The sequence below is a fragment of the Vicugna pacos genome, chromosome 23 (assembly GCF_048564905.1).
Source record: "Vicugna pacos chromosome 23, VicPac4, whole genome shotgun sequence".
NCBI classification, from domain to species: domain Eukaryota; kingdom Metazoa; phylum Chordata; class Mammalia; order Artiodactyla; family Camelidae; genus Vicugna; species Vicugna pacos.
This window is the reverse complement of record NC_133009.1, coordinates 4,443,269-4,456,240: the sequence shown is the minus strand read 5'-3', so window position 1 is coordinate 4,456,240 and position 12,972 is coordinate 4,443,269. Positions and strand designations below refer to the sequence as shown.

The window sequence follows — 12,972 nt, the reverse complement described above, 5'->3', positions numbered from 1 at the left end:
TTTGTGTCTGAGAGGAAGCTTTTCTTTTTTTTAAAATCTTAACTCAATGAATTAGGGGCTCTCTCTGGTGGTTTTCTTTCTTGTTTCTTTTTTTCTTCTTTACCTGCCTTTTTTGTTTGTATAGAACGGACTCTTGAACCACCTGCTTCCTCCCTCTGCCCCCCTTCTCCTCAGATCCCCAAGGGGAGGGCAGGATCTTCAGGAAGGGCTGCATCACCGTCCTCATCAAGATAATGGCTGCCTCCCCCACTTCCCTCCACTCCCATCTGCGTCCCCAGAGCCTGCAAAGTGCTCAACCTTTGTCCTTGGAGTACAGCTCCTTTTACTGGTGGTAAAAAATTAAAATACTGACCTGATGCCTCTATTCCATGAACCCTTGTCCTGATCAAAGTCTGGAAGCTGGTCCCCCTACCCCCTCCTAATCTTCCATGTTCCCAGCCCATTCCCAGTAAGGTGGAGCTCTTTCTTACTGCCCTGGGGTTTCAAGTCTGCGGAAGACTGCATATTTTTTCCTGAGCAGAAATAGTTGTGGTTTTTCCTAACAACTTTGCAAGTTCCCCATAGAGTTGGAAATTCCCTTCTTGATTACAGATGGTGATGGATGCACAGACCACAAGGTCTGGTCCTGTCTTTCCTGCTGATCTGCTGTGTGAGTCTAGGAAGCCAGCCTAAGTTCTCTGGGCGGCAGAGCACAAGGATTTCCTAGACTGGGACAGACTGGAGGATGAAAAGGTTTAAGGGAAGAATTTACTTTTGGAGGACCCTGGGAGAAGAGATTTACAAACATGTCTGTGATGAAAATAGCCATTCAGGGAACCAACCCGTTTAGATTCCTCCTCCTGGGAAAAAAAAAAAAAAAGAGTTTAATAATTTCCATTGCTAATTCCTCTCCTCTCCCCTCACCTCCATGCCTGCCTCCACCCCCAGCTGTTGATTGATAGAGTAGATTAGCTGTACCCGCCCCCCTCCCAACTTGTACACACACTTCTGGGAGGCCCTAGATAAATAGGAGGCAGAAGCGAGCCTGAGGAACAATTATTATCATTATGATGATTATTGTGTTTTCAGCATGAGAAACAGGAAATGAAACTGATGAAAATGCCCAATGATAAATGCCCATCTTCTCAGCCAGACCTAAAGGCAAAGAGGCCAGCCAAAGAAAACTGTGGCCTTGCCACAGGCTCTGTCAACGTCCTGTGTGTGTGTGTGTGTGTGTGTGTGTGTGTGTTAGAACGAGTGTCTTTAGATAACTAGTTTCCAGGACTTGTGATTTCAACCTTATTCCAATGCTCATGCTTCCTCCTTCATGTGATATCCTCAGGGTCCTTCCTTACAACTTTCTTCCCCATTTCCTCGAGAGAGCTTCCCACGGTTGTCAGAAGATGTTAAAGGCCACATCCAGTGATTAATTGGTTCCTCTCCACACACCTTATCTGTGGAGGCCAGGTCCGAGCCCTAGCCTTTCTCTGAAGTCTGTTTTGTGCCCCCGGCAGACTTCCCCTGGGTCAGATGCCTTCTTCTCTCTCCTTTCAGGGGAGCTGCGTTTTCTCTTCTGGCCTGGCTGCCTGACGTTCCATCTGCTCGGCTGATTATTCACATCCTTTGTCTTTCTCAGGAATCGATTCTGGATAAACGGTAGTTGGAAAACAAGGCATAGGGCAATGTCATTACCCCACGGTGACAAATCCATTTGCAGCACCAAGGCCCCTGGAAACTCTGAAAAACAGTGGAAATTTCCCGATTTTCAGACTACTTTGTTGGGTCAGCTTCCCAGGGAGAAGAGCAGACAGCTGTGTGGGGAGTAAATGAAGGAAGCTGATGTTTTGGAAATAACCCCACATTTGGACTGTGTTCTGAGAAACACAGAGGGGACAGAAGAGAGAAGGCCTTGGGACAGGTAGCAGAGAAAGAGAGAGGGAGCAGGCTGCTGGGTTCCTGGTCTCGTCCCCATGCCTTTAATGGCTTTCAGACCAAGACCTTGAGCCAAAATAACAGAGCATTGGAATTTGGGTTTGGGAAAAACATTTTTTTCCGAGCTTGGAACAGGGTCCAGTGGAGCCCACCCAGGGTTGGGATGGGAGTGAGGTCACAGCAGGGTCACTGATGGGAGAAGAAACTCTAGCAGAGAGCGTTATGCCTCAAGCTGTCTGTCTTTGGGTGGCCCCTTTCCAGCTGGCCCTGCTTCCTGCTCAGCAGAGCCCCATGCCTAAGAAGACGGGGTTGGGTCCCAGCTTCCTGCATTTAAATCCCCACTCCAGCCCTTACTTTAAGGCACTTAAATACACTGGGCCTCAGTTTGCTTGTCTGGGCCGCTGGAAGGATTCTAATAGCACCTACCCAGTAGAGTGCAAATTGATTGCATTCATACGTGGAGCACTTAGAGTTGTGTCAGGAATGTCATAAGTGGTTGATAAATGGGAGTGATTATCACACCCATGATAAAAATTATATTTTATTGTTAAAGTTAATGTATATGTCTTTCTCTGAGTGCTATCCACCAGCCTCCATTCCACCTGCCCAGCAAAAATAGGTGTTGTATTCTGCGACAGGCATCAGGCAAGTCACTAGGGATGGATACGGGGTTGGCGGGACCTGAGTCACCGCAGGGGCTTCCCTGCCCCCGTGGGGCTCCATCCTTTCTCAGCACAGTGCGGAGCACGTAACAGGTGGTGTCATCTCGACTCCAGTTCTCCCTGGTTCCTTGTCCCTGGTCCCCGCCTGTTCACCTTCATCTGCCTCTTCTGCTTCTTTCTTTCTCACCCCAGTTCAGTAGAAGATGGTCCCAGGTGTCCTGGCCAAGGCCACCCCGGAGTCCCGCCAGACCCTGCCCTGCCCCATCCTGGTGAGAAAGCCTGCTGGTTTTCCTACTCGGCATGTCACCCCTTCCAGGCCCTGGGCTCCCCCAGCACTCCCCGCTCCCTGGGGAAGCCGGAGGAGGGCCCCTCGGCTCTGTAATCACCACACAAACAAGAACCAGATTCCTGGGGAGTGACGCGGGCGGGAGCTCAGTGGCCGAGGCAGCTGTGATTACACCAAGACTTGAAGAAACACCTCTGCTCGGGTCCTGACCTGTCTGCGAAAGGCCCAGGGGAAGGCTGCCCACACGGCCCTCTCTGCTACCCTCCCCGTCATTCTCTGAGTGGCAGGGGCCTTCACACCAAGTGGCTCTGCAGACACAAGGGGGCAGCCGGTCCCAGAGTCAGTAGTCCCCCACTCAGAACCGGGCAGCATCGCCCCATCTTTCCTCTTCCAGGATTGGTCTCACCCCCTTCCCTACTCATATACCTGCTTCTGCCCTGGGGCCATCATCCCCACTTCCTACCCCTTCCCTCACTGATGCCAGGAGAGGCCACACACTTCAGCAGGGCCCAGAGTAAAGGCTGGACTGCAGGGTGACTCGGCTGGTCCAGGGCTTCCATCTTAATAGTGTGACTTCAGAGTTTAAGATTGGATGTCCTGGGATTTAGGCCAAGCACAGTCCATGCTAGTTCCTAAGTGGAAGGTTGGACTGGCTCAAATATCCCTGGAAGGATGCATGAGAAAATGGGGTAGAGAACTCGGGGGATGAGGGCCTCGAGTGGGAGGGAGCCGTTTACTCTCTGTCCTTTTGGGCTTTTGCATTTTGTACCACATGAATGTATTAAAGGTTCCAGAGAGAGAGAATAGTCCGTGCTTTTGTAAATCTTCTATGTGTTAAATATAGAGAAGAGTCCTTTGCCCCTCAGGACAGAAGGGACAGTGAGGCAACTGCTGGGGAGGCCTCATCTGGGCTCGACTTCAGGCTTAGAAGGGGCTGTCAGAGGCAGGTGGCTGCTCGGGCTTGAGATTTTCCGAGTGTCTGAATGACATGGAATCCTGCACTAAAAGATGACGTGTTGCTGTGACAATGAATATATATATATGTTCATGTATAACTGAAAAATTGTACTCTACACTGGAATTTGACACAACATTGTAAAATGATTATAACTCAATAAAAAATGTTAAAAAAAAAAAAGGATGACACATTGCTGAGTGCAGCAGTCTGGGAGGGAGGAGGGTGGACATGCGGCCCCTCCAGGCCTAGAAGGCCACTCTCCCATCTAACGGATAGTGGAGCCCTTCCTTACCAGAGAGGTGGACAGAGGCAGGCCATGTGTGCTGATCGGTTACCTTTGCACGCTGGGCCAGCAGGGAGGGGTTGGCCAGCCAGCACCCAGGGGACCCAGCGTCCTCCCTGGTAGATGCCAGAAGCTGCCTCCAATTGCCAGGTATTGTGTATTAGTCTTAGGATACTGGTTTCCTTAAAAACATTTTTTTCTTTTTTTTTTTGTCTTACGTTCTTGCATTTATCTCACGTGTTGAAGTTTGCACAGCGCCTTCACATATATTACCACTGGCTCCCTGTTGCCCAAAGATCAGAGCCTTAGTGGAATGTCTAGCCCTTAGATCTGCCTTTCGCCTCACATCTTGACACTCTCTCCCGCACACCCTACATTCCAGTCCGTGCTGACCGCCTGCTGCTTCTAAACAGGCCTTGCAATTTCTCCCCTCTCTCTGCTCCGTTGTCTAGTGTAACCTTTTTCCTCCTTTCCCTGGGGAATTCTTGCCCATCTTTAGATCCCTAGGTTAAATGTCATCTCTTCAGCAAGAACTTTCTGGATGAGTCTCTACTGTTTATGAGCCCTGGAGCCCTATGCTTAAACCCTCTCAAAGTTATACCTGTTAGGATGGCTATACCAAAACCAAAAAGCAAAACAAAACAAAAAAGCCCTAGAAAATCACAAGTGTTAGCTAAAATGTGGAGAAACTGGAACTATGTGTTGCTGATGGGAATGCAAAATCATGCAACTGCTATGAAAAATAGCATAGACGTTCTTAAAGAATTTAACAGATTTACCATATGATCCAGCCATTCAGCTTGTGGGTATCTACCCAAAACAATTGTCAGCAGGGACTCAAACAGATATTTATACACCTGTATGCATAGCATCATGACTCACAATAGCCAAAGGGTAAAAGCAAACCAAGAGATGAGTGAATAAATAAAAGGTCATTTATACAGACAATGATAGATCACATACAAAAAAGAAAGAAGGTCTGACATCGCTACAACATGGATGAACCTTAATTTAAATACATTATATTAAGTAAAACAAGTCAGTCACAAAAGGACAAATACTGATGTATGATTCCACTTATGTGAGGTACCTAGTGTAGTCAAAACCATAAAGACAGGAAGTGGAGTGGTGGTTGCCAGGGGCTGGGAGGAGGATGGGAGTGGAGAGTTGTTATTTAATGGGTACAGAGAATTCGTTTGGGAAGATGAAAAGTTCTGGAGATGGATGGTGGTGATGGCTGCATAGCAATGTGAACGTACTTAATGCCTCTGAACTGCACACTTAAAAAAGGGTTAAAATGATACACGTTATGTTATGTATATACATACCCATCATTCATTTATACACACACACACACACACACACACACACACACACACATATGTATACTCAAAACTTCTCCAAGGCATTCAAGTCCTATCAGGGTCCTCTAGGCATTCCCTGAATCAGTACAATACTTGGCCCTAGCTGGTGCTCAGTTAATGTCTGTGGATATGAAAGAGGGTGCAAAATTGGTGGGGGGAGGGCAGGTGCAGGTGTTAGGCTGGACCACATGCCAACTTCTCTCTGCCAGCACATCCGATTTCCCCCCGCACCTACTGCTCCAATGGAGGGGCACTCCAGACATCTCTCCAGTGCCTTCTTAGACCCCCTTGCCAGCATCAATGCGTGAGCTTCCAGGAGTGAGAGGGATTTGCCTGCATCATGTACTATGTGGGTCATACAAAAGGAAGAACTTCCTCTTGTGGTGTAGCGAGGCACCAGAAGTTCTGAGAGCCTGAAGTTTTTAAGGTCACATACCAACTTGTCAAATGCAGGTGTGGTCTTTTGAGGAAGTTGACAGATCAGGTGATTTCCATTGGTCCTTTTCATTTCTACGATGGTATAGCTTTCATAACTGAAAGAGAAATGTGGGGAAAAGATTAGCTCCTACCTCTGGCATTTAGTGAGCAAAAACAAAACAAAACTTAGGCTCTATCCCATATACCTCACACATTTACGCTCTTCCTGAAAAGCTTAAGATCCCAAATTCATTAATGCTCCCATTACTGTATTCATTGCCTTTAACTCCGTGTCTCAGAGGAAGAGTTTTTGGAATCTGAGTAAGCTGCAGGTTGCAGGCTATGTCTCCTTTTCATGAGCCATGCTCACGGGCAAGGATGGCTTCCCCACGGTGGCTGGACCACTTACAGGAGCATTTAGGAACATGGAACCTGACATGAGTGGAAATAGCATCAGTTTGGATTCTAGCTCTTCTGTTCTGATGTGATGACTTTGGCCAGTGACTTTACAATTCTAAGCCCCAGTGTTTTCAATGATCAAAATAGCAGAAGTAAGACCAAGTACAGCCTTGTTGAGAGGACTGAGGGAGATGACTGGTGTGAAAGTGATTGGTAATAACAGCCTACATTTACAGAGGTCAATTACTGTGTGTCAGTAATGGCTCAGAATGTTGCACACATAATTAATCCAGGAAATTTTATCACCCCCTTCATAATATAGAAAGAATGCAGAGGTGCAGTGATTACAGAAGTGGTAGAGGTGGGATTTGAACCCAGGCTTTGACTCCACTGTGTTCTGCTTCCTTGAAATTATGGTCTCATAATTTCAAAGCTATTTAGGAAATCACTTCCCATCACACACAGACACACACACACACACACACACACACACACTCACAGCTCCTCCTACCTTTCCTACCCTCCCGTTCCCATTTACTCATCTTCAATGAGGGACAGAAAAAAAAAATTCCAGGGGTCATCACGTCACCAGACTGACCAAATGACCCTTTGGGTTGACACACACTCTGGTGGTGTTCCTGGATGGCAAATCCCCTTGACTTTTTTCCTTCCCAGTTTCACTATCCAGGCCGCAAGCTCATCTGAATCGCAACTGACATGCCAGGTCTAGGCTAGACTGGAGGGGCAAAGCTTTTAATACTGGGACGACAGCCTTGGGCTGCCTTGAATGGTGGAATGTTTACCTCCTTTCCCTCTATTTCCCATACCAAGGCACAGAACTAATAATTAGGTTTCCTGTAGTCTTAGTTAGCCCCATTTGTAGTCCCTTTGGATGATGCTGTCTGTTGATGCACAGAGGCTAAGTTTCTGTTCCCCTTTGGGTACTTCCTTCTTTCTCTTCCAATTCCCATGCTTCCCCTCTGCTACAGCTGCTCCCTGCTGGGGCACTGAACTTTCAAAGGATGGTGTGCAGACAAGGACATTGGGGTGAGAGGGCAAAGCATTTCTTCCTCTCTGAGATGTCCTTACATTGTAAAATTTGGGTAAAATTTCTTCCTGTGGACTATCCCTTGGCACTTGCAGAAATTTTTGTGACTAATGATTCTTATATGTGTCATTTTTTGTGTTGGAGAATTTCTCAATTTCTCAAAGAAATACTAGCCTATGACATGAAGGTCGCATCTCTCCATGGCTTCCAGTCATTTTCCTTTCCAAGAGTGAGTTTTTAGTGAACAGACTCTTCTTGTGAACTATGCTCCCTTCTGCAGTATTTTGTGTGCACTTATGGGCTTAGCAATAGTCCCAGAAGCCACTTTATCAGTCTATGGTTAACCCTATCTCATTAAGAGCATGTTATCTGCAAATGTGCAAGAAATTCACGTCCATCGATTTTTTCACCCTGTTATTCATTCATAACGTCACATCATAGTCAAATAAGAAAATTTTACCCTCTGATGGTGTGAAGGCAGGGTGGGGGAAGCCTGGAAAAGAGAGATTGTCATAGATTGCTGATTAGTTCTCTGACATTACCCAGGCATGCAAATTAACACAGAACCATATACTCTGTAAGAGATTAGGCCAAGATGGAAGGATATTGGGGTATGGGAGATTTTAGCTTATCTCAAATGGAAAGTGTAGCCCAGACCCGTTTAGGCCATTCCTGCCTGGAAATGGCAGATAACATGTTTCTAACATTAAGAAGGATATGTGGGTGTGTGTCTGCTTAGGATTTAGAGTGGGGGCCATGAAAATGGACTTTGGGTCAGAAAGACCTGGGTTCTGTGCTTTGCTAGCTGTGTAACCCTTGGGAAGTTATTTAATTTCTCTAAGATTCAGTTATCTTATTTATAAAATAGGTAAATGAGGATAACAGTACATACCTCATAGAGTGACGTAATAGTTAGGATGGGGTTTGGCTATGAGTAATAGAAAACTTAGAAGAGCAGTTACTGTAATAGGAAGGACATTTCTTTCTGTTTCGTATAAAAGTCTGGGTAAGTTGTTTACAGCTGATTTGATGAATCCATGATCCATTGATGGAAGGACATAGGCTCCTTCTATCCTTTTGCTCTGCCATTGTCACTTCATGAGGCAAGATGGCTGCTCCAGCTCCAGCCATTACATTTTCATTCCAACCATCAGAAAGGAGAAGAAAAGAGAGAGAAGAGGAGAGGATCTACCTCTTCCCTTAACAGCTTCATTTACAAGTCATGAACACAACCAGCTGTAACCAGGGCTGAGAAATGTAGTTTTTATTCCAGGTAGTCATGTGAACATTGGAGATTCTTTACTATCAAAGAAGGGGAAGTGGATATTGGCCAAAACAACTAGCAAACTCTATCACAGATCCGTATGAGGTTTAAAAGAGACAATGAAGGGCTGAGCACAGTGTTGGGCACAGAGTAAGCACTCAGTAATCATCTTCATCTTTGTCATCATCATGAGGTGGTGGGGGAATACTCTGAAACTATGAAAAGATGTTTCCTTATTTTAATCCCATCTTGCTAATAATGTCACCCTGACCCATCTTCCTTTTAAGACAAGAGCTTCACCTTTTATGAAAGTCAGATACCTACATCTTTAATGTGTCCTTATGAAATAAAATTACACAAAAGGAAAGCAAGGGAATGATGAATGTATGAGTCAGGATAATGGTTATCTTGTTTCCGAGAAAACAGAAGTGGGGCAGGGACGGATGGAGGAACCACCTAGTTAGGGGTCTGCTATTGTCAAAGTCCTAGTTTTTATTTTGGGTAGTGGATTTGCAGGTGCTTACTGCATTATTAAAAATAACTAATAGCTAACTAAGTAAAGGCAGAGATACATGGTCCAATGATTCAATGACAAGGGTATGTCATGAATCAAGGATTATAATGAATCCAATTCTATATACCTGAGGTTTTTAAATTGTCTTTGTGTTTAGAGTGTTGCATGGCATATGTGTTTGCATGTCAACAGTAGACAAAAATAGTACTTTCTATTTGCATAGACTTTTAACTTTTGAAGTGCTTCTGCACACCCATAAAAACTGTTTAATAGTTCATTATAGATGGTTGAGAGATGGTGTTATACAACTAGGACTTTGGACTTCAGTGTCCCAAGGGAAAAAAAAATTTTTTTTATTGAGGTATAGTTGATTTACAATGTTGTGTCAGATTCAGCTGTGCAGCAGAGTGATTCAGTTATACAGATGTATGTATATATGTCTAAATCTATTCTTTTTCAGATTCTTTTCCATGGTTAGGTTATTACAGAAAAAATATTTTATTTTATCCTTACAATAGCTCTACATAGTTCTACATGAGAGGCAGGATAGAGGTTATTATTCTTATTTTACAGATGAGAAAGAGGGAACTGAAGCATGGACTTTCATGAGGTTACATAGCTGGTTAGTACTGGAATGGAACTTAAGATTCTGGACCTCTTGCCTTGTGGTTCTTCCTTTAGCCCATCTCACACCCCAGTTATTATTCATCCATGAGATTTTTTATTTTTTAACATTTTAAATCAACTGTACTTCAATTAAGCAAAGAAACAAATAAACAACCCATTTAAAATATGGGCAGAAGAATTGAACAGACATTTGTTCCAGAAGAAATGCAGATGGCCAACAGGAACATGAAAAGTTGCTCAGCATCACTAATATCGGGGAAATGCAATCAAAATCACAAAGAGATATTATCTCACACCTGTCAGAATGGCCAGCAACAAAAAGAACACAAATAACAAATGTTGGTAAGGATGTGGAGAAAAGGGAACACTTGTATACTGTTGGTGGGAATGTAAATTGGTGTAGCCACTATGAAAACAATATGGTGGTTTCTCAAAAACCTAAAAATAGAGCCACTGTACGGCCAGCAATTCCACTCCTGGGCATATATCTGAGAAAAACAAAAACATTAATTCAAAAAGATACACACACCCCACTATTAACAGCAACATTATTTATAACTGCCAAGATATGGATGCATTCTAAGTGCACATCAATAGATGAATGGATACAGATGCAGCATATATATATGTAATGGAATGCAACTCACCCATAAAAGAGAAGGATATTTTGCCATTTGTGGCCCTTGGTTCACTTTTTTTTTCCCTTCAAAAACCGGTATTTTATAACTGGCATAAACTTTTCCATTGCACCAAAACCCACAAAATACCTAGAAATTAACTTAACCAAGGAGGTTACTTATATTCTGAAAACTGTAAAGCATTGATGAAAGAAACTAAAGATAGTACAAAGAAATGGAAAGATAGCTTGTGCTCTTGGATTGTAAGAATCAACATTATCAAAATGGTTCTATTACCCAAAGCAATCCACAGATCCAGTGAACATCCGTGAGACATTGATTCTGTGTCTGGTACATGCCAGGCATGCTGCGCTTCTGTGTTTGTGTTGTATATGTGCGTGTTTTCTGAGTGCAGTTTATGTAACCTCTGTGCACCGTGCACAAGCCCTTAGAGTCCTCCTGTGCCCCCTAGGCCTAACCGGTCCCTGTAATTCCAGGAGGAAGCCCCAGCTGCGGTGTCAGTTGTCTGGTTGTTCCTAGGTCCCTGGGCTGCAGCATCTCCCCAGAGCCCCAGCTGGATAGGAAGGCAGCTTTGATATCAGGGACAGATCCTCAGGTAGTGGGCACAGAGCAGAGGGGCAAGCCAGCAATGCCTCAATAATGATAATATTGACTATTTCAAGATCATTTATTGTTTATGTGGTGTTCTCATAAACAAATCTCATTTAATTCTCACTCAGCCCTGAAATTTGACTTTATTATTTTTCTTTTTCTTTTTTTTTTTAGATACAGAGAGGATAAATAGCTGGTAACTCAACTTGAGAGGGTTGAATTCAGGCCATTTGTCTCTAAATTCTGTTTTCTTTCCACTATGCCTTGCTGTCTTTGATGGGGCAAAAAGAGCTTATCCTCTTTCTAGCCTTGTGGAGAGAAGCAGGTGAAAGCTCAGCGCCAAGCAGGAGGAAGCCCCTGGGGACCCTCTGCAGAGGGGAAAGGTCAGCTCCCAGCCCTGTGCAGCCCCAGCCCAGGGACCTCCTACCAAGCTGAGATGGAGCAGCTGGTGCTTCCACTTCCCCATCTTTGCATCCTTCTCTCAGTCCTTGAGCATCTCCCGAGTGTGCCTCGGGGAGGTGATAGCAGGAAGGAAGAAGGGTGAGCTGTCTCTGTGGTCATCTTTTTACCTTTAAGGAGTCAGAGGAATGGGGAACTGTCTAACCGTATCCACACTCTAGCACAAGAGGAAGCTCCGGCTACTGCCGACAGAGGATCACTCTCTTGACGCTGTCTGCTTCTACCTGTCTGTCTTCCCGGCAGATGAACACCATCTACCACTGAAGGGCCGAGCACGGCCCAAAACCAAGGTGTACACTAAATTAACTGCTCAGGAAGAGCAAGTATTTGTGTTGGGGGAACCGTTTTTCTGCTTGGCCTATGGAGTTGAGCTCTGGAGTTGGTCCCAGGAAGGGACTGTGCTAGGAAAGTAACTTCTATTTTTCAGGTTACCCCTCACTTCTTCCTTGCCTGGGCTTGGTCCCCAAGGGCACCTCTCCTTAGGATGTTTCCTCCTCTGCTTCTCTCTGAGCTGGGTCTCCCCAGACAAGGGGGCTCTAGAGTGTTGGGGGAACATATTAGGGGCCACTTGTGGCCATAGGTCAAGTCACATTCTCTAATTTGGCTTTATCAGTAATTAAGCTGAGGTTTTGTCTTTGCCAGTCTGGTTCCTTTGTCTTATTTCTCAAATGTTCTACTAGTCAGAGTGGGGAGGAGGACGGCAGGGATGTATTTGATGATCATACCCAAACCCCATAAGAATGTGTATGGAGATCCTCTGGCAGCTGATATTGAGGGCCTCCCCTCATCTGGGCTATGCTTAGGTCCAGCTAGATCCTTGGTATCTTCCTCAGAGTCATGGGGCTAACCTGGATTAGAACTTGGCTTCTTCAAAACTACCCATTTCTTATGGCTGTAGGTTCAGGGGCTAACTCTTCCACGTTGGAAATCAGGGCCTATTCCCCAGACCTTCTCTTTTGGTACCTTGTCTCAGGGAATTCTCTCCACACCCTGTGTAAAGGTAGTGCTATTTTTCCCACTGGGAGAGGTGCACCAGCTTGCTCAGGCTCATACTGCCAGGCGAGGGAAAAGGCTCCTGATTCAGCCAGTCTGAATGTCAATCCATCCTCTTCCTACCCTGCATCCCTTCCTTTTTAGCTCACTTACATGAACAAAATGTTCAAAGGTATAATGACTAAGTTGTTCATAATCATCAAATAATAAAAGAAATTTATGAGAAAAGAAGTGCAAAACTCAGAGGAAAGTGTTCAAGTTAAGAAAATAGTTCATGCTTGCCTTACCCTGTTCCTGGGATGAACGGCTTCTGTAACTTCTGCTCACTCCGAGGTCTCATCTGGCTCATACTTACTAGTCATCCTTCTTCAAATGACACTCCCGGCTGCTGCAGCCTAAAAGAGCCAGACAATTTGAGAAAAGTGGATTTTCTATCTGATTATGCAGCTACTTTCATACGCCTCCCCCTCTCTTTACGTGGCTCTGATTAATTAAGAAATAGGATTTCTCGGTCCCCACTCCCTGTCCCCAGCCCCAGTCTCCAGCTCCCGCCCTCCA

At 45.1% G+C, this 12,972-nt stretch overlaps 1 long non-coding RNA gene across 1 annotated transcript; it reads right to left on the bottom strand.

The window, feature by feature from the left end:
* Window positions 1–537: 537 nt before the first annotated feature.
* LOC140688689 (uncharacterized) lies at window positions 538–12,938 on the bottom strand. Its single transcript, XR_012063409.1, has 4 exons — window positions 12,702–12,938; window positions 5,901–5,997; window positions 1,429–1,624; window positions 538–839 (listed from the first exon to the last, which is right to left on the bottom strand). It is a non-coding gene; the product is annotated as an uncharacterized lncRNA (long non-coding RNA).
* Between the last annotated feature and the right edge of the window lie 34 nt (window positions 12,939–12,972).